Genomic DNA, 26,593 nt, shown 5'->3' with positions numbered 1-26,593 from the left:
AGACCAACAATACCGGTTTCTCTAACACCAGAAGAGGCACGGGAAACTGTGCCAAATATTCAAGAAAATTTTGGGCACATGATTCACTTATGTATGCACTGTCGTGCATTATTAGCTTGTGGCAACATGAGCATCAATGCACTCAACCTGGCATATGAACACCATGATTGCCCTAACCGCCCCCAGTAATTTTTGCTCCTGTTGAGCCATTTTCAACGCCTGTTTTTTGTTGTTTCCCCCCCCCAAAAAAAACAAAAAAAATATAAAATCGTTCAAAAAATACAAAAAAAACCAAAAAATGTTCAAAAAATAAAAAAAAAATATAAAACAACAAAAATATATAAAAAAAAGGTTCTTTTCAGAACTACCTTCCCTTTCCAAAAAAATTGCTAGAATGTTTAGCACTCTGGCAAGCTCTATTTCTTTTGGTTCGCTTCCGGGTTAGCTTCCCGGTACGCGGACCGGGAGCTAACCAAAAAAAATTTGACAAAAAAAAAAGTGGAAATATAAGGAAAGGAAACAGAGAGTGATGTTAAAAGAAAGACAGCTATAGGGAGTAAAGAAGAGATACTGTTTAATAGATCTATTTACCGAAGAAAAGACAGAAGAGGGTATAATTGTGAAAAACAAAATACATAACGAAGTGAAAGAAAAAAAAAGAGAGTATAACATTAACAAAGAAGAGTTTCTTGGAGAATGTGAGTGAATGTTCAAAATAAGATTAAAACATGAGGAATAACAGAGAGAAAAAATAGAAAACAGAAAACAAAAAATAACAGAAAAAGATTAATTGAAACAGCAAAGAAATGTAATTAACATAGAGCCATATCATCAACATAGGCAATAAAAGTTTTGCAGCTTTTATTGGCAGAAATGTGTCGCTAAAGCTGCTTTTGTGGCAGAAAACTGCCACTAAAACCACTTTTGCACCAGTTTTCTGCCAATAAAAAGAGCAATAATTTTATTGGCTGTGTTCATAATATTCCCCTTAGTGTGCTTCAACTACACAGAGAAAGCATTATGAACAAGTAGTGATAGACTGATCAGTCAAAGACACTAAGAGTAATAGAGACGCAGTGAGTGAACAAGAGTGAGGAACTATGAGAAGAGAGGGACTGAGAAAAAGAGTGGAAGGAGTTGAGTAAGTAGGTAATAGAGAAAGGAATGAGGGAAGTAGCAAAGGCAGGAAACTGAGGGTTAAAGAAATGAAGCAGTGGAACTAATAGTAGTTAAATGTGATATAAATGTAACGAAAACAGTACAAAATATTTACCTTATAATTGTCGTTAAATTACTCACTTTTTGTTTTTATACTTTCAATCTGTGAAAGAGAGAACAAACACTTGAAAAATATTAAAACATGTATTTAACAATTTGAAAAGACAAGGGAAAAGATTGAAGGACAAACAGTTTTTCAAAAACTTTGACACTTACAGAAGCTTCTGCTTCTCCAGGCCCCCTACACAGTCCTAAAGATATACATTTTAAACTAACAGTATCTTGATGCAGATGAAGTGAGGCCTATCTTAAAACATGGTGCATCTTTTGCATTGCTGTTGTTTCAGAAAAGTGTCGCAAGACACTAAAATTTTAAATAATTCCTTCAGGATGCCAATAAGATGTCTACTATCCAGAGGTTTGTTTCAGGTGAGGCCTACTCAGGGTTGCAGATGAAATTTCGAGTTGTTGAAGAGAATAGAGGACATAATACATGTGAAGGTCTACCAATGAAGTGAGTCATGTCCACTGCACTCTTCAACAAAGTCCAAACCTCCTATGTTTCCCTGGACAGACCTAAACTTGATCTGCACAATGTGATTCGTAATGATAGGAAACACAGGTGATGTAATTGAAATACATGCAATTTATTTTGCTCATTTCACAATCACATCACTTGTGTTTCCTTTGCTTAGGTATCTCATTGTGCAGATGTAGTCTAGCATATGAAAGAATACGCAGAAGTGCAGCACTGCATGCAACAACTTTGACACTTACAGAAGCCCCACCTTCTCCATGCCTCCTACACAGTTCTACATATACATCATAAATGCAAACAGTACAGAATTAATTATACATGTTAAATGGTTTATTTTTGCTGTTCTCAGAATGTATCAAAATTCACTAAAAACAGTGACTTGAAGGTATTCATCATGTAACAGCGGGGAAAAAAAAACACAATCAAAATGATTGTGTTTAAAAAACCCATACAACATCAGAAATCAAAATTCAGAACTCCTTAAAGTTAACTTACTTTCCATGACGTCCAAGGATGTCCTATGAACAGCTTACACTCTTTTGTGCTGTTATTACTTTCAGCCCGCCACTTTCTGAAAGAAAATCTCCATCGTTTTTAAAAACACGTTACATGCAATAAATGACTTCTTGCTCTCTACCACAATTTTCCACAAGGCCAAATCTGGTCAGAGCCATTTATAACTCTTGGATTTCTTGTAAGCCAATCCCGTCATTAGGCATTTCCGCAACTTTCAGAATTAAAATGTTGAAGATCATTTTCACAATCCTGGAATAGTAATATCTTCCCCTTCTTGCTCAGTCATGTTCTACTTTTCCTATGACACTGATACAAGCAGACTTACACTACCTCTATGACTACTACAATTATTTAATTCTCTACATCACTTTTAATCACAAAGCAATGTAAAACAGTAGACAGCATTGCAGACTTACATTCCCTCTACTCCATGTTTTGATTGGCTGCTTCAATTAGCTTATAAAAAGAAACAGTTTTTCTGAACTCATTCAAAGTGCACGTATTTCTCCATAATGTCCAGTCCTATGGTTAGAAGTTATGTCTCTGAACTACACTTATCCTCAAGGCCAAATTGTGTAGGAGCCATTAGAACTTCTTGAAATTCCACAGAGCACATCCCGAGATTATTTCCCTAAAATTTTGGTTTTAAAAACACCAGGTAAGAGTTTTTAAGGTCATACGGCAATTTTTTTTTGAAAATTAAAACAGAATCATTGCAGAATGACCAGCCATTTCTAGACTTTAAATAAGCTGTGTAATGTCCTGATGTTATTGAAGGGCCGTCATGATATATAATTGCTGCAGTTACAAAAGTCCTTCCTGATATTGACAACTGCGAAGCTACAAAATTTTTAATTAAAGTTGTCAATTTTGTTCCATCAGGCCTACATCGTTGGAACATTAAAATGACATACTGGCCATATGTTCGTATAAATAATGTGGACATCATTTCAGATTTACATTGGCTACACTCCATGTTGTGATCAGCTGCTTTTACTAGCTTATTAAAGGAGACTGATTTACTGTCTGGCAAAGTTAAATATATAAATCTTTCTGAGTCTACACTAGTAGTACTTGATACCATACAGTTCTCGCAGTCATGCTGCCATTGATAAGAAAGCCCAAACAGCTGATCTACATCTACACCTTCAGCATGCAATACATCAAGCATATACATTAAAAACTCCTGACAATCTTGCTGACTATTTTGAGAGAATTGTGTTTGGCCTGAACATCTGTCTAACAGATTTCGAATTTCAGACACACTTTCTATGTTTCTTCTATCAGTGGTACATTTCTCTAACACAGAATTTAACAAACTGCAAAATCTTTGATCAGAATTGGCCACAATCTCTTCTTTTACATTTTTTAGAGAAAACAAAACATTAACCACTACATTAGCATAGCAGTTGACACCAGAACTGTTTTCAAACTGAAAACCAACAACATCTTCAACAGAATCCTTTTTGTTTCTGCTTGTAATATTAGGTTCATTGACTTTTTGTCTTTTTGCTACAACCTCCCCAGTATTGTTCTCATTCCTTCGTTTCCGGCCTACCACACGTTTCTCAAACAAAGGATACTGAGGCAAATGTGGCGCATACTCTCTTCTTAACCTATTGTATTCCTTAACACAATCTAGATCCGCACAAATGTTTGTGACATCACACTCAATCAAGTACAATCCCGATAAAGTTCTAACTCGTGACAATGCCACATATGCCATACCCTCCTTGAACACAGAACTGCCAATATTCACCAATGCACTGTCTACACTTAAACCTTGCGATTTATGGATTGTCACCGCATATGCCAAGCAAACAGGAAACTGCTTACGGCGAACATATAAGTCTTGTACAAGCAAAAATCTAGCAGAGCAATTAGCTGTACTTCCTCAATGCCATCAAATTTAATTTTTAAAAATTCAATTCCATCTCTATTTCTGTATTTCACAAAATCAACAACATTACCCATTGATCCATTTACCAGACCTCTTTCAACATGTAAATTCCTTCTTAAAATTATACGGCAGTTCAAGCACACATTCAGAGTCTTTTCAAAACCTGCAGTTTTAGATATACTCTTCTCTAATGAATCCAATTTTGTTTTCAGATTCTCAGACAAAATAATTGTTGATCCCATATGCTCTACTCTATCAATAGCTTCCAGTTTCACAATCTCTTGCTTTTCTAAATGCAACATTTTGTTGTTAAATTTGGCACATTCTGCAAGAGTTGGCATCAAACATATTCCAGATTTCTTCTCAGTAATTTTCTGAAAAATATTCTCAGGCACAACATCTTGTTCTGGATATAAATTTGACAGTAATCGTGCATGTAAAGCTTCTTTCCCATGCTCGGTCACTTTTCCAATTCTAACATCTTGTAGAATAGTCTTGTAAACTTCATCCTTCGCCTGACGCATATTTTCATGCAGTTCAGCATAATTGAAGTTTAACCATATATTGACGTTGCCAATGCTGCCTAGGCACTTCCTGGTATCTTCATGCGTGAGCATTTTGAACACAGGTTGCCCTTTCACTGGTGTCAGCTGCAGAAGATCTCCGAAAACAATGATGTGTTTGCCACCAAATAACACATCATACTCTGTTTTGAGAACTTCTTGCATCCTCAAATGCACAAAGGCAAGCATGACATTGGAAACCATGCTTACTTCGTCAATGATAAGAAGTTTCATTTTCCTCAAGATTCTTGAAACTTCAAAACAAGCATCTCCAGATAGCTTGTGATATTGTAATTTGTTGTCATGCTCCACTGGCAGCATCAGTAAACGATGTAAAGTAATCCCTTTAATATTATGTGCTGCCAGTCCAGTTGGAGCAGTGACAACACAAGACAGCGATGACTCTGTCCTTTCCTGCAAATAGCATGAAATTGCTTTAATGAGGAAACTTTTTCCAGTTCCCGCTTCTCCACTCACGTACAGTCGGACAGGCTTCAACGACGTACATGAGCACTCTTTCTTATCATGACTTAATCCATGATCAATTTGCATGGTAACTTCGTCATATATTTTCCTCTGCTCAACGTTGAGTTGTCTTTTCAACTCTTCTAAGTTAAACGCATCCTCTTGAGCATGTGCCATGGCTCTTTCCACTTCATTCATAGCAGTGGCAGCTTCATTTTCAATAACAGGTCCTCCTAGTGGATCCTGACTCAATGAAGCAGAACTCTGACTGTCCTGAGAACTGTCTCTGGCAATCTCGGCTGCAATCGTTGCTTCCTGCTCAATTTCCGCATTCAACATTTCTACATATTTGGGAAAAGCAGGACATTCTATGGTCTCCTTGGCGGCATTGAAAGAGTCTTCGTAACAGAGGAAATCTCCAAGCAGTTCCTCTTCTGCACGCCAAGGCTTGAAAAGTTGCAAAAGTGCTAAATAGAAAAACTCCTTTTTTTCAGGAGATTCGCCACTCAATTTTCGATGGTTTACCAAGTGGCATTTTCTTTGCTTGACCAGACATCCCTCACTTCCTATTACAGCATACACTCTTTTCTCAGTATCTTCTTTGATGTTCCTCTTGAATATGTAATTTTGCAGAACCTCATACAGACAAACATTCTCGAGGTGACTGCTTCGATTTGGATAATATGTATCCAACATGTTTGTCTTCAAAATGTCGGTACTGTTTGGCTCCTTTTCCGCCAAATACTCAATTTCCCGCACAGGTTTGAGAACTCGATTACCCGTTGCTGCAAGACCAAGACTCGCCCAAACGATACTCCTGGACTTGGCATAGAGACTTGCTGAAGACAACCGGTCAGAACATTCGTACGCTCCGATTTCTCGATGCGACAACATCTTCAGACTGAAACTGTACAACTTCTTGCTGAGGCTCTTTTCATGGGAAATGTCCTCCCACATATCCTTCAATTCTGTCTTCTCTTTTTTGGTGATGTAAGACGTCACATACCGAGCCACAGCCATACAGTTATCAGCCACAAACTGTATATCCATGTTAGCATTCCACATGGACAAAATCACCGGGTTGTAGTCGTTGATGTACTTGGACTCTTCGTTCCTCTTCAAATTGTAAGTGTTTTTAGGTGATTTCTTCATGACATTGTGTCGCAGCGAAGACATCAAACTGTTTACTCTTCCTTTAGAAATCACCGGTCGTGGAAAGCCGAAACAACATTTAGTGTAGAACTTGTCCTTGTTTCGGAATTTACGACGGCAGTACTTTCCACATCGATGGCTTTGGAAACGCAGAACTTTTTCTCTTAGGCTTTTCTTCTCCTTTGCATTTGGAACAGCACACGTAGAATACTGTTGGATGAAACTCATCACTGAGTCTTCTGGATCCGTTCCAAATTTAGGTGCATCCTTGATCCACAGCAACATATGTATATGAGGAGCACCTCTTGCTTGGTACTCCTTTCTCCAGAAGAAATCCAACACCTCTCCAAGAGGTGGATTCTTCTTATTCATGATGAAAGACATCATAGCTTCAAATCTATGATTGAAGTACCTACATACATTGACTGGATCCAAAGAGCACAGTTCTCCGGGTGTCTTGAATTCGATGTTATCTACGTTAGCATTTGCCTCTCGTAGAAATTCAAGTAAGTCTTCCCAGCCATACTCGGCACAGCTCAGAGTGAGGAACCATGTGGGAGTACCTAAGTTCCTCAACATACATTTTAAATCACCATGACGACGGTACCAGTACTCATTAGTACCACGCTGACACGCCATGAGATTAATCAGGTGAGAATCCAAAATACTGTCTTGGACATTGACTTTATCCATAAAGTCACTTGCCGAGATGTTTTGCATGTGTATACCACTTTTCAAGATGTGGTTCACTGCATATGACAGTCCAGACAGATCGCTTTCAAACAGGAGATGAAACAAATAGGGAATGCATTGTCGAAACCTAGCATCTCCTGCATACAATCGCAAAGTCCGGTATTCAGAAGCAGGAATTTGATGAGGTCGCTCATCATATCTTCCTCCCTGACCTGTTGGAAAAAGCTGTGGGAAACACCGAGCTTCCAAACTTTCCTCCCAAACACTAATGGGACTCCCTTTGGCTTGTTTCATTTGAAACAACTCAATAGCATTCCCCATGACTTCCTTGGAATGCAAAGGATGAACACTATAATGTTCATATATTTCTTCACTAGTAGAGGGTTCTACTTTCTCAATTTGACCAGCACACAAATCGCTATCCTCTTCCTCACTTACTTCCTCTTCTGCAACATATACATTCTTATAGTATTTATTATTTTTTTTCAAATATTCTAATTCTTGCAACAACATCATTTTCTGCTTCAAACTTTTCTTATTAAATGACCGTACAAAATCACAAAGCAAATTGATGGAATCCTGTCGCACACTGCAAATACTACTACACTTCCAGGTGTACACAGGACCCTTAGCACGTCTTCCTAAAACCTCATTACCTAACACCTCTTCTGCCTCTGTTGTCACAAGTTTTTCTTTTTCAACTGGACAACCATCTTTCACTTCATAAGCACGACCACTGGTGTCAACTGCATGCACCAAATCATTATCCTGGAAATAACTCTCCTCATTAAAAAATGCCTCACAGCTTGAACTATGCATCCATTCTCCAGAAAAAACTTCACAAAAATTACTACGATTAACTATTCTCTTCCATCTACTATTTCTTTTGAAATCATAAATTGCCTTGTTTAGCTTCCTAATTCTATTGATTATCAAAATAAATAACTTACGTTTAATTTCAAATGCCTGATCAATAACTTTCTCAACTTTTTTTTTTCTCTTATAAAAAACCAGTTTCTGTTGACCTTTCTTAATATTTTTTAACAAATTGCCAATTATCCTGTTGCGGAACATTCGTTTACGAATCTCCCTAAACTGTTGTTTCCTTCTACTATCATGCACAGAGTTATCTCTTGCTCTAGCAGTAACATTTTTCATTGGCCTTTCCTTTCCATTTGAATTCCTTCTCGTTTTATGGACTGAAACATTTTCTGTAGTAATATTTTTTTTACTACACATATTTCTTATGAAATATTTTGTGCTCTTACCCGGTGCATTCTTCGTGACTTGACAAATCTTTTTGTTAGAGGACTGCTGCTTATTTTGTTTCACCTGCTGTCTTTGACGTTTTGCAGCCTTTCTCTGTCTTTCTATTGTTGGCATGGTGAAATCTTGAAATGATCTGCAGTTGAATCTGTGGTAAAATATAATAAAAAATGTTATTAACCATTATTACCAAACAGTAAAACAATAACAGTGATCAAAAACTTAACACACTACTTGACATTTTAAATAGAAGATTTTTTAGTCCTTGCAAATTTACAATACAGAAATAGCAGAAAAGAAATGACATTTATATTTATGTTACCTGTGCTATTTTATATGTGAATCTGATCTAATTGTATGAGCATATTTTAATATTTTATTGAAGACACTACACATAACCTGCTTTTGAAGGTGTCTTTATTTTTAAATTAAACGGTTTACCTTTTTACTTTTTATTAATTATAAATTTTAAAAATAAATGTTTATATTTCCATAGGCTCAAGCAGGTCAGCTTCCCATCCTATGTCATATAATTCGGACAAATCTGCATCCTCATCACGCTCTTCTTCATCCTCAGGATTTAAATCATCCAAGGGATCAACATCCACTGATGTTTCAATTACAAGTTCAATGATGAGGTCAAAATCAACTGATTGCAGATTGTCGCTCATGTTGAGGTTGTCTTTATCTTTAAAGAAAGATAACAACAATGAGATGTTGCAGAGTAAGAGACAAATCTCAGAGATTATAATAGTAAAATTGTTTAACAAGAGTAATATTTTGCAGCTATTATTTAGCCATGTCCAGCAATGCTGAGCAGGTGAAGACTATGTCTAAATTTTCAGTGAACAGGACTCATCTTTTCTTAACCTTGGATAAGCCTCACCGACTCTGTGTGTCCTGCACATACTTAAATGTAAAGGGGCAGATTTATGTTAAATGGCACATCCCCAGGCATGCACCAGTTAACGTGCACCACTACTCTGCCACCCATGGTGTGCCGTATTTACAATCAGATAGGAGAAAGCTTCGTCAAAACCCTTCGCCTGCTTTAAGCAGGCATAGGTCTTGACGCAACATTGTGGAGATGGGGCACCCCTGAGCCTTGCTTGAGCTGCATCGCACTTGCGATACAACTCCAGCAATCACTACCTTTACAGCACAGATACGTCATGCATCTGTGCCATTTTTGCCCCATGATGCCCCGCATTCTAAATGCAGCACACCATGGGTGGCGGAACAGCGGCGCAGGATGACTGACACATCCCTGGTGATGCACCAGTCATCATAAATCTATCCCTAAGCTTCTTATCTTGTTACAGATGAACCGCCATATGTAGCATGAAACTATTTTGCATTTCCTAAATAGCGAATTTTAAGGAATAAATAGCAATTCTTTACCATTCCTAATTTGCAATGAGCAAATTGCTAATTGCAAATTAGCACCGCCGCTGCATCATAAAAGTGACGCACAGTGGCACAAAAGAGGCATACACCTATCATAAATCTGTCCCTAGCATTTTAAATGATTAATCCAGGATGACAATAAGGTGTAGCCTATCCAAAGGTTTGTTTAAGGTGAGACCTACTCAGGATTGCAGATTAAAGTTACGCTTGATGAAGAATACAGAGGAGATAATACATGTAAAGGCCTACCAATGAAGTAAGTAATGTGCACTTTATTGCGCCAGTCATCATAAATGTATCCCTAAGCTTCTTATCTTGTTACAGATGAACCACCATATGTACCATCAAACTATTTTGCATTTCCTAAATAGCAAATTTTAAGGAATAAATAGCAATTCTTTACCATTTCTAATTTGCAATGAGCAAATTGCTAATTGCAAATTAGCACCGCCGCTGCATCATAAAAGTGACGCACAGTGGCACAAAAGAGGCATACACCTATCATAAATCTGTCCCTAGCATTTTAAATGATTAATCCAGGATGACAATAAGGTGTGGCCTATCCAAAGGTTTGTTTAAGGTGAGGCCTACTCAGGATTGCAGATTAAAGTTACGCTTGATGAAGAATACAGAGGAGATAATACATGTAAAGGCCTACCAATGAAGTAAGTAATGTCCACTTTATTGCGCCAGTCATCATAAATGTATCCCTAAGCTTCTTATCTTGTTACAGATGAACCACCATATGTACCATCAAACCATTTTGCATTTCCTAAATAGCGAATTTTAAGGAATAAATAGCAATTCTTTACCATTCCTAATTTGCAATGAGCAAATTGCTAATTGCAAGTTACCCATTCACTTCCATGGGCTAGGAGGCTCATAGGAATGAAGGTTGCAATTTGCGATTAGCAATTAGCTCATCACAAAATAGGAATTTTTTCAAGCGTGCAGGGGTATCTCAAGAACACCCTGCTACACCCCTGAAAAAGAAATTTGGGGGCATATGGCACACATACATGCCCTAAGGACATGTATAGGCGTCATGTGGCACCTTTTGTTTTTTGGAAAAAAAATGCTTTTTGAAAAGAATTAGCAAATTACCACAAACTAGAAGTTGGTGGTAGTTTCCAAATCCTTAATATCATTTTTTACATATTTTTTGTTTGATACATTGCATTTAAGGAATCGCAAAATTTGCAAATCCTTCAGTGCAATCGCAAAATAAGGAATAGCAAATTTAAGAATTAAGGACATTTTAAGTAATTTCCACATGTGCAGTGTTTTCAAATTATGATTTGAAAATCGTTTTTGGGGAAAAGTAATGGTTTACAAATTTATGACAAGGACATAATGGTGTATGCTTCTCTATAAGGCATTTCAGTGTCTCTGATGTCATTTTTCCCATATTACATTATAAGACCTTTCCCCATAGAGCACATTCCTTGTAAATATGCTCCCACCTGTGCATGGTGAATTTAGATTTTGACTGTTTGAGTCACATAGCCATGTTAAAAGTCACCCCAAAAAATTGCAAACGCTTTAAAAAAACACATTCATGTGTCTTAAGGACATTTTAAGTCATTTCCCCGTGGACAGTGTTTTGTAAGTGGCGCAAAAGAGGCATACACCTATCATAAATCTGTCCCTAGCATTTTAAATGATTAATTCAGGATGACGATAAGGTGTGGCCTATCCAGAGGTTTGTTTAAGGTGAGGCCTACTCAGGATTGCAGATTAAAGTTACGCTTGATGAAGAATACAGAGGACATAATACATGTAAAGCTCTACCAATGAAGTAAGTGATGTCCACTTCATTGCGCCAGTCATCATAAATGTATCCCTAAGCTTCTTATCTTGTTAGACATCAACCGCCATATGTATCATATAACTATTTTGCATTTCCAAAATAGCAAATTTTAAGGAATAAATAGCGATTCTTTACCATTCCTAATTTGCGATGAGCAAATTGCTAATTGCAAATTACCCATTCATTTCCATGGAGCAGGAGGCCCATAGGAATGAAGGTGCAATTTGCGATTAGCAATTAGCTCATCGCAAATTAGGAATTTTTCCAAAGGTGCAGGGGTGTCTCAAGAACACCCTGCTGCACCCCTGAAAACGAAATTTGTGGGCATATGGCGCACATAAATTTTAACAACATTCCTTTACCTCAAAAACGATTTTCAATTCATAATTTGAAAACACTGCCCACAGGGAAATTACTTAAAATGTCCTTAAGACACATGAAAGTGTTTTTTTATTGCCTTTCCAGCATGGTTGGGTCACTTTTAACATGGCTATGTAACACAAACATTTAAAATCTAAATTTCCCATGCACAGGTCGGAGCATATTTACAAGCAACTTGCGCCACAGAGAAAGGTCTTACATTAAAATGGGAAAAATAACATCAGGGACAGTCAATTGCCGTATAAAGAAGCATACACCATTATGTCCTTGTCATAAATTTAAAAACAATTCCTTTTCCCCAAAAACGATTTTCAAATCATAATTTCAAAACACTGCACATGGGAAAATTACTTAAAATGTCCTTAAGACACATAAAAGCTTTTTTTGATTGCCTTTGCAGCATGTTTGTATCACTTTTAACATGGCTATGTAACACAAACATTCAAAATCTAAATTTTCCATGCACATGTGGGATCATATTTACAAGCAATTTGCGCCACATAATTCATAATTTTCTCCTTAAAGCACACTATTCTCTATCTAAATTAAAGAAATATTTTCTCACCTTAGCAAATACTTTGAGTTTGAAAACAGTCTCAGAAACACACCAATTTGTCTTCAGCAGAGCAAAAGGTATGCACTCCAGAGTCTGCAGCTATCAAAAGCACAGAAATGCTGTAAATCTTCACACATATCTCTCATGTCACCCAATCAAAACTCTTCCCTCACTTTTTTTCAAATGAAAACCCTTCCCCCCTCTGCCATTTCATGCCTTTTCTGCATGGCAACCACCTCATTGGAAGACTTCTGGTGTTTGCAAGTTCACACAACTTTGTTGCAATTGAACTCTGAACTCTCAGTGCACCTGCATATCCAGTGCATTCTTTCATTTAATGATTTTTTATTGACCATTCAAAATACATCTTTCAAAGAACACATCCGTGCACCCTAACTTTCTGTTTTCAGCAATCAAAATCCACCAATCACTGTTACTGCTTCATGAACACAGAAACTCCACAGTTTTTTTCATTTTAAACTCTCATTTTTTCAACTGCCATTTCATTGCCACACTTCATCTGACTGCAGGAGAACGTTCTCTCACCATGTTTTCTGTCTGGATTGTTGGACATAGTTATATTCACTGGGCTCAAAGGTATGTTGAAAACAGGAATTTACCTAACCTCAATTTACAAGATGTGGAAATTAAGTGGTTTGGCCACAGAGGATTAAAATGTCACCAATTGATACCATTGGTGAAAACCTTTATGCATTTGCCCAAACCTGACCTGTTAATTGTGCACTGTGGAGGTAATGACTTGGGCACTTTGACTGGGGTAGGTCTGGAAATGCTTTTAAAGGACACCTTTGAGCAATTGATGGCACTTTTTCCTCAGACTGCCTTGGTATATTCAAATATATGCCAAAGACAGAAATGGAGGTGGTCAAACCAATTTTGTCCACAAATTGAGAAGTCGAGGAAGCATGTAAACACATCTGTTTCAGCTTACATGAGAGACCATGGAATGGGCTCCCTGTACAACAATAACTTGCGTTACTACATGCAAGATATCTACAGAGGAGATGGAGTTCACTTCTCAGATGAGGGCAACAGAGTTTTCACTCTGAATTTAAGAATGTGCATTGGTACCTACTTATAAGTACCTAAATGTACCATAAACCCAAAAGCTCTTCTCAGAGCTACCCTACATCTAATCACTCACAATTATTATTTTACTCTAACATTTTTCACTAATTTTCAACAAAGTACGCTCCCCGGGGCGCTACCCGGTACGCGAACCGGGAGCTAACCTCGCGAAATTTTAAAAAAAAATGTTTTTTTTCCGCACATATAAGCCTCCTCAGCCACCCTCACAAAACCTAGGGTGTCAAGATAAGTCTACCGTGCCCCCTTCTACCCATTCTGAACATTATTTGCCCTCCATTTTGTATCTTAATTCGACCGAAACACAAAATGGTGGACTCCCGTAACGCTTAAGGTTCGCGTACCGGGGCGCTCACCGGTTCGCGTACCGGGTCGCTCCCTGGGAAGCGCACCATCAAAAAAGGTGGGAAAGTAGTTCACAGAAAAGCCACTGGAGACAATTTCACCAAATATAGATTAGCTCATACTACATACCAATCCCTACCATTTTCACAAATTTGATTGGAATTCCATTTAGTCATTTAGCCTGTAGACCTCTCTAAATACCCTGAGGTAAATTACTTCACAAAACACATCTGAAGTGTTGGAATTGACAACCAATGAAAATGTTACTTTCATTTTCTACTTTTTTTACCTGACATTTCATTGGTTATATACCTGAATATATATAAAGGAAGAGAAGAAAACACAGCCATTTTGACTACTACTTCTTGCTGTACATTTCAATAGTATTTTCACTAATTCCTTCAACTTCTTTCTAAAGGTAAGTTTTTATTTTTAAAACTGAAGTATATTGTGCACTATAAGTTAATATGGTAAACTTTTTCTGATAGATATATACTATCCCTCTGTAGTAGTTATAGATTTAGAGAGACTTCTCTGTTATAGTTATGGATGGAGTTAGGCTTCTCTTGTATAATTATGAATTTACTTACGTTAAATCACATACACTTTTTTAAATTCCTACTTCCACTCTGATACTATACACTGCCCAAAGATAAATTCACTGATAAAAAATGCCTATCTAAAATTATTCCCAACATTGCCCTATCTCCACTAATATATTTTTTTTTAATCCAAATTTCAGGCAAAATGGAAGGCGAAAACCAAGTTTCTTTTGAAATGGACCTGCAAGAGAGCAGCCAAGAATTGATTGATACAATTGATCAAATTGACATTGAATTTTTCGATGAAACTTGGGACAATGAACTACTGCAATGTGTACAAGCAGTAGATAACCTCCTTGCAAATGAGGACATTTTACACCCTCAGAGACTACAATGTATATTCCATGATAATTATGAAATTTCTGACAATGAAATGTTAGAAAGTTTAATAAATTATGAAACACAATCACAATAAAAAAAAAATGCTTAAAAAATAAAGAAAATAAAAAATAATCAACAAAACCAACAATCAATTAACATACTGCATTTGAAAAGTCTCTCATTCTTTTTTCATTGTAGTACGCTGCCCAGAACGCTTCCCGGTTCGCGTACCGGGCGCTACCCACGCAAAAAAAACAAAAAAAAAATTTTTTTTTTTTGCCCCGCGGGGCCCTTTTAAAGCCTCCACATTAAACCTAGGGGGTCAGGGAGGATCTACTATGCCCCCTTATGGTCATTTCCCCCTTTGTTTTGGCCTCCTCTTGTCTCTCAATCCTACCGAGAGACAAGATGGCGGCCGCTACGGACTGTTTAGAATGTTGACAGACACCGGAGAGCCAATCAGCTTCGCTACGCGAAGTTCCGGTACGCGCCCCGGTCCGCGAACCGGGGCGCGGACCGGAGCGCGCTTACAGATATATATCTTTTTTTAAACGTTAATTTCTCAAAATCCACTGGAGCACATATATTGAGACCTACAAAAGGCACATCCGGCTACCAGTCCCTACAATTTTGCCAAGTTTCGTGCAAATCCATTCAGCCGTTCGGGCTAAAAGTGAGGCCAACCGCCCTATGGAAAACTCAATGTTAAAAACACGTTTTGGGACCCCCCTTTTTTCTCGGCCCCCCCTTGACGAACCCCCCCCAAATTTTCAAGGGCTGCTCAGAAACAAAATGTTCCATTTTCCAGAAAATTTCAGCCAATTCCGTCCACAAACACCAAAGTTATTAGACATAGAATTTTCAAAAATCCCATAGGGAAAAAATCCTAACTATATATACCTACTGGCGACCGCCAGTAGGTAATATATATATATATATATTCACTGAAAAAACCATAGGTTATAGACCATATATAGTTAGGAATTTGCATTTACAAAACCTTGAAAATTCACTGAAAAAAACCATTGGTTAGAGACCATATATAGTTAGCTGGACATTTTATTGACATAAAACCAATGAAATTCCATATATAGTTAGTTGCACTAACTATATATTGCGCACCCGCAATCCACTGCTGATGATGTCACATATTACATCATTCATGACATGGTCAGTGACATTTCATTGGTTTTTTAAAAGCTAATATCTATAGCTGTAAAATATATTCTTATTACGTGACATATCACGTAGCCACGTGAGACGCCTCATGACGCGTCGCATAACCGTGACGTATCGGCTCTGCAGCGCAAACAAAACCCGTAACGTAAGCGTGCCGGAGCACGCTTACAGATATATATATATATTTTTTAACCTTAATTAGACAAAATCCACACGTGCACATATCTTGAGGCCTTGCAAAGGCACATCAAACAAACAGTCCCTACAATTTTGCCAAGTTTGCTGGAAATCTATTCCCTTAATTTTTTTTTTACTGTTTCTCTTGGTTTTCCCCTTGTTACGCTTACCGGGACGCTAACCGGTACGCGAACCGGACGCTCCAAAAACACAAGATGGCGGACTCCCATTACGCTGCCAGTTAGCTGCCCGGTTCGCGTACTGGGAAGCGCCTCTACCACGAAAAATCGCGGGGGACTTTAATATCCCCCTCATCAATCCTAGGGGGTCAGGAGGGGTTTACCTTGCCCCCTTTCCTTCATTTCCCCCTTCTTTTTTCACCACATCTTGTCTCTCGAACCTACCGAGAGACAAGATGGCGGCCGCTCCGGACTGTTTACAATGTTGACAGCTATGCTGCCGGTTAGCTGCCCGGTTAGCTGCTCAGTGAGCTGCCCGGTGAGCTGCCCGGTTCGCGTACCGGGATGCGCCTCTACGGCGTAAAATCGCAAAAAAATTTTTTTTTTATTTTTTGCCCCACGGGGCACTTTAATATCCCCCTCATCAATCCTAGGGGGTCAGGAGTGGTCTACCTTGCCCCCTTTCCTTCATTTCCCCCTTCGTTTTTCACCACATCTTGTCTCTCGATCGTACCGAGAGACAAGATGGCGGCCGCTCCGGACTGTTTAGAATGTTGACAGACACCGGAGAGCCAATCAGCTTCGCTTCGCGAAGTTCCGTTACGCGTCAGGTACGCGAACTGGGGCGCTAACCGGAGCGCTGTCACAGATATATATATTTTTTTAAACGTTAATTTCTCAAAATCCACTGGAGCACATATATTGAGACATAGCAAAGGCACGTCGGGCAAACCATATCTACAATTTTGCCAAGTTTCATGTAAATCTATTCAGCCGTTCGAGCTAAAAGTGAGTCCAACCGCCCTATGGAAAAAAAAAAAATTCTCGGCCCCCCCTTGACGAAACCCCCCCAAATTTTCGGAAACAAAATGTGCCATTTTCCTGAAAATTTCAGCCAATTCCGTCCACAAACGCCAAAGTTATTAGACATAGAATTTTCAGAAATCCCATAGAGAAAAAATCCTAACTATATATACCCACTGGCTATCGCCAGTAGGTAATATACATATATAAACATATATAATCTGCATATCTATATAAATATAAATGCATGCATACATATACATATATGCATACATATGCATGTTATTTACATGAAAGTTTTAAAAACACTAATAAAAGCAAAGCTAAAAAGCCACCTCATTACAAACAGAATGGCTTTAACTTAAACGAGGGCGAGATCTATTGCATTTTCAATGCTTGTTTACTTTGGTTCTATCAAGAAGGCATTCAGATGTGTCACACATTTGCCATAAATTCTGAATGTTAGCACTCTAGTTGCTCATTAGATCACTGTAGTAAAGCTAGTGCTCACCAGGGAAGTCTGCTGCTAATCATGGTTTGCAGCCATTTTCCCGCATTTTTTATCTTGCAGACTTTCAGTCCGCATACCATTATCCCGCAAGGTCATTGACCTCGCATACCATTATCCCGCATTTTTTCAAAACGCATGTGCATTTATCGCGCATGCCTTTACAAAGAATTACGTTTTAAAGGCATGTATGGTAAATGCATTTGCGTTGTGAAAACCACGATGACGAGAGAGGTAAGTGGGTTTGTGTTAATTTTTTCGTGGGTTAGTGATTGTGTAGTGTAGTGTAGTGTTGTGTAGTGTAGTGTTGTGTTAGTGTAGTGTAGAGTTGTGGTGGTTGTTTAGTGTAGGGTCATGCTGGGGGTAGTGTTTTAGGGTTTAGGGTTGTGTTGTAGTGTTTGCGTAGTGTAGGGTCATGCTGGGGGTAGTGTTTTAGGGTTTAGGGTAGTGTTGTAGTGTTTGCGTAGTGTAGGGTCATGCTGGGGGTAGTGTTTTAGGGTTTAGGGTTGTGTTGTAGTGTTTGCGTAGTGTAGGGTCATGCTGGGGCTAGTGTTTTAGGGTTTAGGGTAGTGTTGTAGTGTTTGCGTAGTGTAGGGTCATGCTGGGCGCAGTGTTTTAGGGTTTAGGATAGTGTTGTAGTGTTTGCGTAGTGTAGGGTCATGCTGGGGGTAGTGTTTTAGGGTTTTGGGTAGTGTTGTAGTGTTTGCGTAGTGTAGGGTCATGCTGGGGTGTAGTATTTTAGGGTTTAGGGTAGTGTTGTAGTGTTTGCGTAGTGTAGGGTCATGCTGGGGGTAGTGTTTTAGGGTTTTGGGTAGTGTTGTAGTGTTTGCGTAGTGTAGGGTCATGCTGGGGGTAGTGTTTTAGGGTTTTGGGTAGTGTTGTAGTGTTTGCGTAGTGTAGGGTCATGCTGGGGTGTAGTGTTTTAGGGTTTTGGGTAGTGTTGTAGTGTTTGCGTAGTGTAGGGTCATGCTGGGGTGTAGTGTTTTAGGGTTTTGGGCAGTGTTGTAGTGTTTGCGTAGTGTAGGGTCATGCTGGGGGTAGTGTTTTAGGGTTTTGGGTAGTGTTGCAGTGTTTGCGTAGTGTAGGGTCATGCTGGGGGTAGTCTTTTAGGGTTTTGGGTAGTGTTGTAGTGTTTGCGTAGTGTAGGGTCATGCTGGGGGTAGTGTTTTAGGGTTTTGGGTAGTGTTGTAGTGTTTGCGTAGTGTAGGGTCATGCTGGGGGTAGTGTTTTAGGGTTTAGGGTAGTGTTGTAGTGTTTGCGTAGTGTAGGGTCATGCTGGGGGTAGTGTTTTAGGGTTTAGGGTAGTGTTGTAGTGTTTGCGTAGTGTAGGGTCATGCTGGGGGTAGTGTTTTAGGGTTTAGGGTAGTGTTGTAGTGTTTGCGTAGTGTAGGGTCATGCTGGGGGTAGTGTTTTAGGGTTTAGGGTAGTGTTGTAGTGTTTGCGTAGTGTAGGGTCATGCTGGGGTGTAGTGTTTTAGGGTTTTGGGTAGTGTTGTAGTGTTTGCGTAGTGTAGGGTCATGCTGGGGGTAGTGTTTTAGGGTTTAGGGTAGTGTTGTAGTGTTTGTGTAGTGGAGGGTCATGCTGGGGGTAGTGTTTTAGGGTTTAGGGTAGTGTTGTACTGTTTGTGTAGTGTAGGGTCATGCTGGGGGTAGTGTTTTAGGGTTTAGGGTAGTTTAGTTGTTTAGTGTATGCTAAAGGCATATTCGTTCTAAAAGTTTTCATTATTTTAATTTGCGGCCTAATAGTACATGCGGGATTTTTTTTGCGGACTGATGGTATGCGGGATTTCGTCATATATTCGCTAATCATACTTTCCATGGCAAAATGAACCCCCTCATTTTGTTCCTTTTTAAATTAAATGTTTTAAGAGTTACCACTTTATTCCAATCAAGATGGCTTCAGGTGTGCCATACCTTTGTAATAAGTAGGACTGTTAGCACTCTAGTTGTTCTTTAGAACACTCTGGGACATTCTGTCATTGGGCTATAGTTGGGCTACATCTGGCTGATATTTGGGCTACATTTGTTTTTTTTTGTCTCTGGTGGCCATCTTTGGGCTACATTGGGCTACATTGGGCTATATTGGGCTACATTGAGCTACATTTGGGCTCCAACATATATATAGCCCAATGTAGCCCAATATATATTTTTCAAAGTTAATTTTCGTAAAAACCACTGGAGCCTATATCTTGAGACATAGCAAAGGCACATCGGGCTACCAGTCCCTACAATTTTGCCAAGTTTGGTGTAAATCCATTCAGCCGTTCAGGCTAAAAGTGAGGCCAACCGCCCTATGGAAAATTGCATGGGAAAAACACGTTTTGGGACCCCCTTTTTTTCTCGGCCCCCCCTTGACAAAACCCCCCCAAATTTTCAGGGGCTGCTCAGAAACAAAATGTTCCATTTTCCTGAAATTTTCAGCCAATTCTGTCCTCAAACGCCAAAGTTATTCGACATAGAATTTTCAAAAATCCCATAGGAAAAAAATCCTAACTATATATACCTACTGGCTATCGCCAGTAGGTAATATATATATATATATATATATATATATATATATATATATATTCACTGAACATTATAGTTTGAAATTAGCATTTAAAATCCGTAGAAATTCTCTAAAAAACATAGGTTTCAGGCACGTTATAGTTAGTTGGACATTTCACTCGTACAAAACCATAGAAATTCTGACGTTATTGTTAGTTCAGTTAACTATAACTCGCGCATCCGCAATGCACTGCTGATGACATCACAAATTACATAATTCATGACATGGTCAGTGACATCCCTGATGACATCACTGATGACATCTCAAATGACATCACTGATGACATCATCCAGTGACTGTGTGTTTCTGTAAAGTTTACAATTGTTTTATATATACGCCAAGCTGTATTGAAGAATGAGTGGGTGTATAAGTGTCTGTATGGAAGACTTAGTAGGTACATGACTGACTGTGTAAGTGAGTGATTAAATGTGTCTTTCTGAATGCGTGGGTTAGTGACTAAACTGTGTGAAAGTCTATCAGTCAGTCTGTTGTTTTGTACGCTGCTGCATGGGTTGGTGAGTAGCTGCATGAGTGGCTATAAGGGTTATTGATTGAGTGGCTGAGTATTTGTATAGCTGCCTGAGTGTGTGTGTAGGTGGGTGGGAAATGTGTGACTCTGTGCATAGATCTGTAAGTGGTTGATTCACTGGTTGTATAGGTTCAAGAGTGCATGTGGAAACAGCTGTATGGTTGGATAAGTTTGTTTATGGGTATGTTGGTGAGTGAATGGATGTCTCAGTGGTACATGTGGAAGTACATATGTAAAAGGCAGTATATGTGAGTTTTGGTGTATATAAATAACTATATGTGAGAGTCAGTAATTGTGAGAGTGGCTGCATGGATGAGTGTGTATTTGTATCAGTGATTCCATAAGAGAGTAATTATGTGTTAGTATCTGTATGAATAAGTGAGGTGGTGTCTGTATAACTGTATAGGTGAATACATGGAAGTATGATTGATTCTTTGCACGACTGACTAGGTGTGTGAGTAACTCTGGATATGTGGCAGTCTGTGAGTGTCTGTATAGTTGTAGAGTTTATATGATAGTGTTGTATTGTTGAGTGACTGAATGTATGAATGACTGTATGGGTGAATGAGTTGATGTGTGTGCAGACCTAAGAATCAGTTAGTGCGTGTTTAGTAACTGGTATTGATGTGTCTATTTTTTCAAAAATGGTAGTCTGTATTTTAGAGTGGGTGTATCAAAGGTTATATTCAGGTGTGAGGAGGCGCATTTGATTTTCACGTGGATGATGCCATCAGTGATGTCATCAGTGATGTCATTTGAGATGTCATCAGTGATGTCACTGACCATGTCATAAATGATGTAATATTTGACGTCATCAGCAGTGCATTGTGGGGGCGCGAGTTATAGTTAACTGAACTAACAATAATGCGGAATTTCTATGGTTTTGTACGAGTGAAATGACCAACTAACTATAACGTTCCTGAAACCTATGGTTTTTTCAGTGAATTTCTATTTTTTTTTTAAATGCTACTTTCTACTTATAACGTGCCTGAAACCTATGTTTTTTTGTGAATTTCTATGGTTTTCTTAAATGCTAATTTCTAACTATAAAGTGCCTGAAATCTAAGTTTTTTTCAGTGAATTTCAAAGGTTTTTTAAATGAAAGTTTGTAAGTCTAATGTACCTCAATTTTATGTTTTTTAAATGTTCTATATATATATATATATATATATATTCACAGAAAAAACCATAGGTTATAGACCATATATAGTTAGGAATTAGCATTTACAAAACCTTGAAAATTCACTGAAAAAACCATAGGTTATAGACCATATATAGTTAGGAATTAGCATTTAGAAAACCTTATTTTACTCACACAAAACCATTGAAATTCCATATATAGTTAGTTGCACTAACTATATATCGCGCACCCGCAATCCACTGCTGATGATGTCACATATTACATCATTCATGACATGGTCAGTGACATCACTGATGACATCACTGATGACATCTCAAATGACATCACTGATGACATCACTGATGACATCTCATTTGACATCATTCTTGTGCTAATACGATAAACCTCTTCAGACTCTAATATAACCTTAGATACACTCAGTGTATACAGACACTCACACACTGTCACTCATCCATGGAGTTACTCACACACCTAGTCAGTCATGCAAAGAAACAATCTCACCTCCATTTCCTCAACTATACAGTTATACACACCTTACTTATTCAAACATATACTAACACATATTTACTCTCTTATACAATCCCTGATACAAGTTCACAATGATCCATACAGCCACTCACACATTCAGTGGCTCTCATGCACAGTTATTTATATATGCCAACTCTCACATGTACTGTGTTTTACATATGTACTTACTATGACATGTAGCATTGAGATATCCATTCACTCATCAATACACTCATGCACACAGTCAACCGCCCATGTAGCTTTTTCCACATGCACTCTTGAACTCATACACCTAGTGAATCAACTGCTCACACATCTATGCACAGAGTCACACACCTCCCAGCCACCCCCACACAAACTCAATCTCCCATAGAAATACTTGGGCAACCAATTAATAACACATATAGCCTCTCGTATAGCTAATGATCAACACATGCAGCAGTTTACATCACAACAGACATAATGATGCACAAATTAAGACAGTTTAGTCACTAACCCATGCATTCAGTGAGACACATTTAATCATTCACTCATACAGTCAGTCACGCACCTACTAAATCCTTCATCCAGACACTTATACATCCACTCATTCTTCAATATCTAAGACATATTTTAACTTTACAGAAACATACAGTCACTGGATGTTGTCATCAGTGATGTCATTTGAGATGTCATCAGTGATGTCATCAGTGATGTCACTGACCATGTCATGAATGATGTAATATGTGACATCATCAGCAGTGGATTGCGGGTGCGCGATATATAGTTAGTGCAACTAACTATATATGGAATTTCAATGGTTTTGTGTGAGTAAAATAAGGTTTTCTAAATGCTAATTCCTAACTATATATGGTCTATAACCTATGGTTTTTTCAGTGAATTTTCAAGGTTTTGTAAATGCTAATTCCTAACTATATATGGTCTATAACCTATGGTTTTTTCTGTGAATTTCATTGGTTTTTTAACAGCTAATATCTGTAGCTGTAAAATGTATTCTTCTTTAAATCCAAAAATATATTTTATATGTTTATGAAAAAAAAATTTTTTAAATATTTTTTTTTCTTCGTTCCCGCTTCGCGAATCGGGAAGCTTCCCGTTAGCTGACCTTGATGCCGCGAAATAGACCGCGAGCCGGTAAACGTTTCTTTACCGCAAGTGCCGCGTTAGAAAACAACATCGTGACGCCTCCCGTCCGCATGACGTTTCACGTTGTCGCGTGATACGTCATATGACGTGCTACGTTAGCGAACTGGTACGCGAAGCGAGTCGCAAAGCGCAGGTTTCTGGAAGCAAACCGGGAGGCCCTGCAAAGCGCTTAACGTTAACACAGCAAGTCATGTGACTTGGTAATAACACTTTTCATTGGTTCATTTCACTTTTGGTTTCCTAATGATGTAAGACTAGGTCATATAATCTAAAATGAACACTTTTGATTGGTTGAGAACTCTTGTTTTTCCCAAATGATGAAAATCCCTCCTTCTTTCCTCACTCTGACTTTCATCATTGTGAGAGAAAGACCCTTTGTGATCACTGAGAAATGGCTTCTTTAGTAGCTTCAGCTGGTGCTTCCCCACCACCTCCACCACATCCAAGGAAGAGTGGACCACCTGCTCAAGTTGTAATTCAACAAGAAGAAGAAGAAGAGGAACAGGAGGACGAGCACGAAGAGAGACAGTTTTTGCCTGAGCAGCCCAGGACGTCTCACCGGAAAGAAAACTTCATTTGGCAATTTTTTAAAATTCCCAAAGGTCAGAAAAAAGTAAATGCAAGATACGTAACTTGCCTTATATGTCAAGATAGACTGTCCAGAGGGACCGACAAAAAATACAGTTTCGGAAACTACACAATGCATCGCCATATGACTAGGTGGCATCCTAACAACTACAGTGCTGCACAGTTTCGGAACGACCTAGATAATCTCCCTATTATGGCCAGAAGATCTGTTGTACCGGAAGTAACAGGACCAGAGGGCAGGGAGATGGTGCCAAATATACAAATGAGATTTGGTGATGTAAAACACATCTGCGCATTTTGCGATGGATTCATTTCCTACGGAGAAAAAAGCATCACTCTGATCAACAGAGCTATTGACTATCATATGCAAGTTTGTCCGAAACGCCCAAAATAATAAATACTTCTTTTTTTTGTTTTGTTGCTCCTGTTGAGCCCTTTACAATGAATCGTTTTCATTGCCCCCTCCAAGAAAAACCCCAAAAAATATAAAACTGTTCCGAAAAATTCAAAAACAGTAAAAAAATGTTCAGAAAAATAAAAAAAAAAGTTTTTTTCAGAACTACCTCCCCGTTATTAAAAAATTGGTACAATATTTGGAACTGTGCCAACCTCTATTTCTCTTAGTTCGCTTCCCAGTTCGCTCGCGGGTACGCGAACCGGAAGCGACCCAAAAACAGTAAGTATAAGGGAAGGAAACAGACACTTATGTTAAAAGAAAGACAGCTATAAGGGAGTAAACTAGAGATACCATTACCCGTAATCCACTGCTGATGATGTCACATATTACATGCTCAGTGACATCATCAGCAGAGGATTGCGGGTTTTTTGGCAACATGCCTTATCCACGGTTTAATAACGCTGCCTTTTGCTTTATATAAGTTTTCAAATTGTATGAAATATATACCAATAGGTCGTTATGAACCTTTAGGTAGTGCTTTTCTTCATGAGGTCTGGTCGCTTCCATACACATACAGATGTTTCAAAGATGATCAAGAAGTTTATCTGAATGGAGAGGAATGCACTGAGACGCCAGATCATTCACTAATGTGTAGGCACATACATTTACACGGTTCATGCAACAAACACCGACCAAATATGGCTTGCGTGTTGCAAGGCATGCCAGTTCCTGCTATCATCCCCACGTTCAAGTTGTTGGAAAATGGTAGTTATTTGATGCTCAATAATGAAGATTGTTCTGAGTTAATTAAAAGTATTCCTTTTATCGTAACAGTAAGTGAACGGGTTATTTGCTGCAGAAATGTTCTATTTCCTCCCACACATTAACATAGGGAGTTTTCAATCTGGCCACAAATACCAACCTTGAGACACGTTTCAACGGCATGGCAAGAATAAGAGCTCTTTTGTCTCAGAGAGAGGTGGCCTTGAGTTCGGCCCGTGAAACTTTCGTACTTCACATAGCGAACACCCATACAGAGGTGCAAAACCTTTTTCAATTAACATTTGCCTTTCAATTTCAGCAACATGTTTCCGACTATCTGTAACGCATCCTCCACAAAGTCCCTGGTGCACTTTTTTAAAGTTGTTACCAGTGGTCTCGTGACTTCATTTGAGACAATCTTTGGAGTCATCCCTGCTTCCTTTCATTGTATTTTCTGCACTCTGGTTCGTGGATTGGCATTTTTACTTGCATTACCAGCGGACGCTCTTGTGCTTTTTTACATTTTTAAATATGGATGTCCCTCCTATGCAACCTCCGACCCTGCAGCTGCTGACACTGTTCCGCAATCGCATGCTAGAATATTATGGCACAATGCCGTTGGCGATATTAAGCACGGCATATGGATTATCTTTTCGGTTCTCCTACTTCACCTGTGTCCAGCCTGTATTTCACTGCCTGACCTGTGATTTCGATTGGGCCATTGATTTGTGTCTCTGCGGACCGGTTTCTCCTGACGTCGACTTTAATCAGCTGATGACTCCTATCATTACTCACGAGTTGGTTTGTCCTGGCGAAAGGATTATGGCTGTGGCATTGATGCATGGACTACTTGGTCCCTGGAATTTACTGGCGGCAGCACAGTCTTTCTTGGAACAGAGTTTCTTGAAAACCCACCGAGCTGTCCTCTGATGGTGATAGAGGATCCGGTGCTGGGAGAGCACGTATGTTCTTTTCCGCTTTTAAATTGGATGGCTGAACTGTTTTCGGATGAAGACGGTGACTTCCTATTGGAGGCTGTTGCAGCTTATTTTGCATACACAGTTATGTCATAGACCTTTTTCATGTTTGATATGCTGAGTACTAGCATTTCATTGACAATTCATTGACTTATTTGTCAAGTTTTTATTATTTACCTTGCCTATTGGCTTAAGACTCGATAAAGTACTTGGCTGTTTTATTTTTCTTTAGCATTAAATTTTCCTAGTTTTTAATGCTTTACCTTGCGGACCGTCCACATATAAACTTGCAATCTGCTCTCATGAGATGGC

Source organism: Lissotriton helveticus, chromosome 3_1, assembly GCF_964261635.1.
Source record: "Lissotriton helveticus chromosome 3_1, aLisHel1.1, whole genome shotgun sequence".
In the NCBI taxonomy this organism is placed as follows: Eukaryota; Metazoa; Chordata; class Amphibia; order Caudata; family Salamandridae; genus Lissotriton; species Lissotriton helveticus.
Note: the sequence above shows the minus strand (reverse complement) of the source record.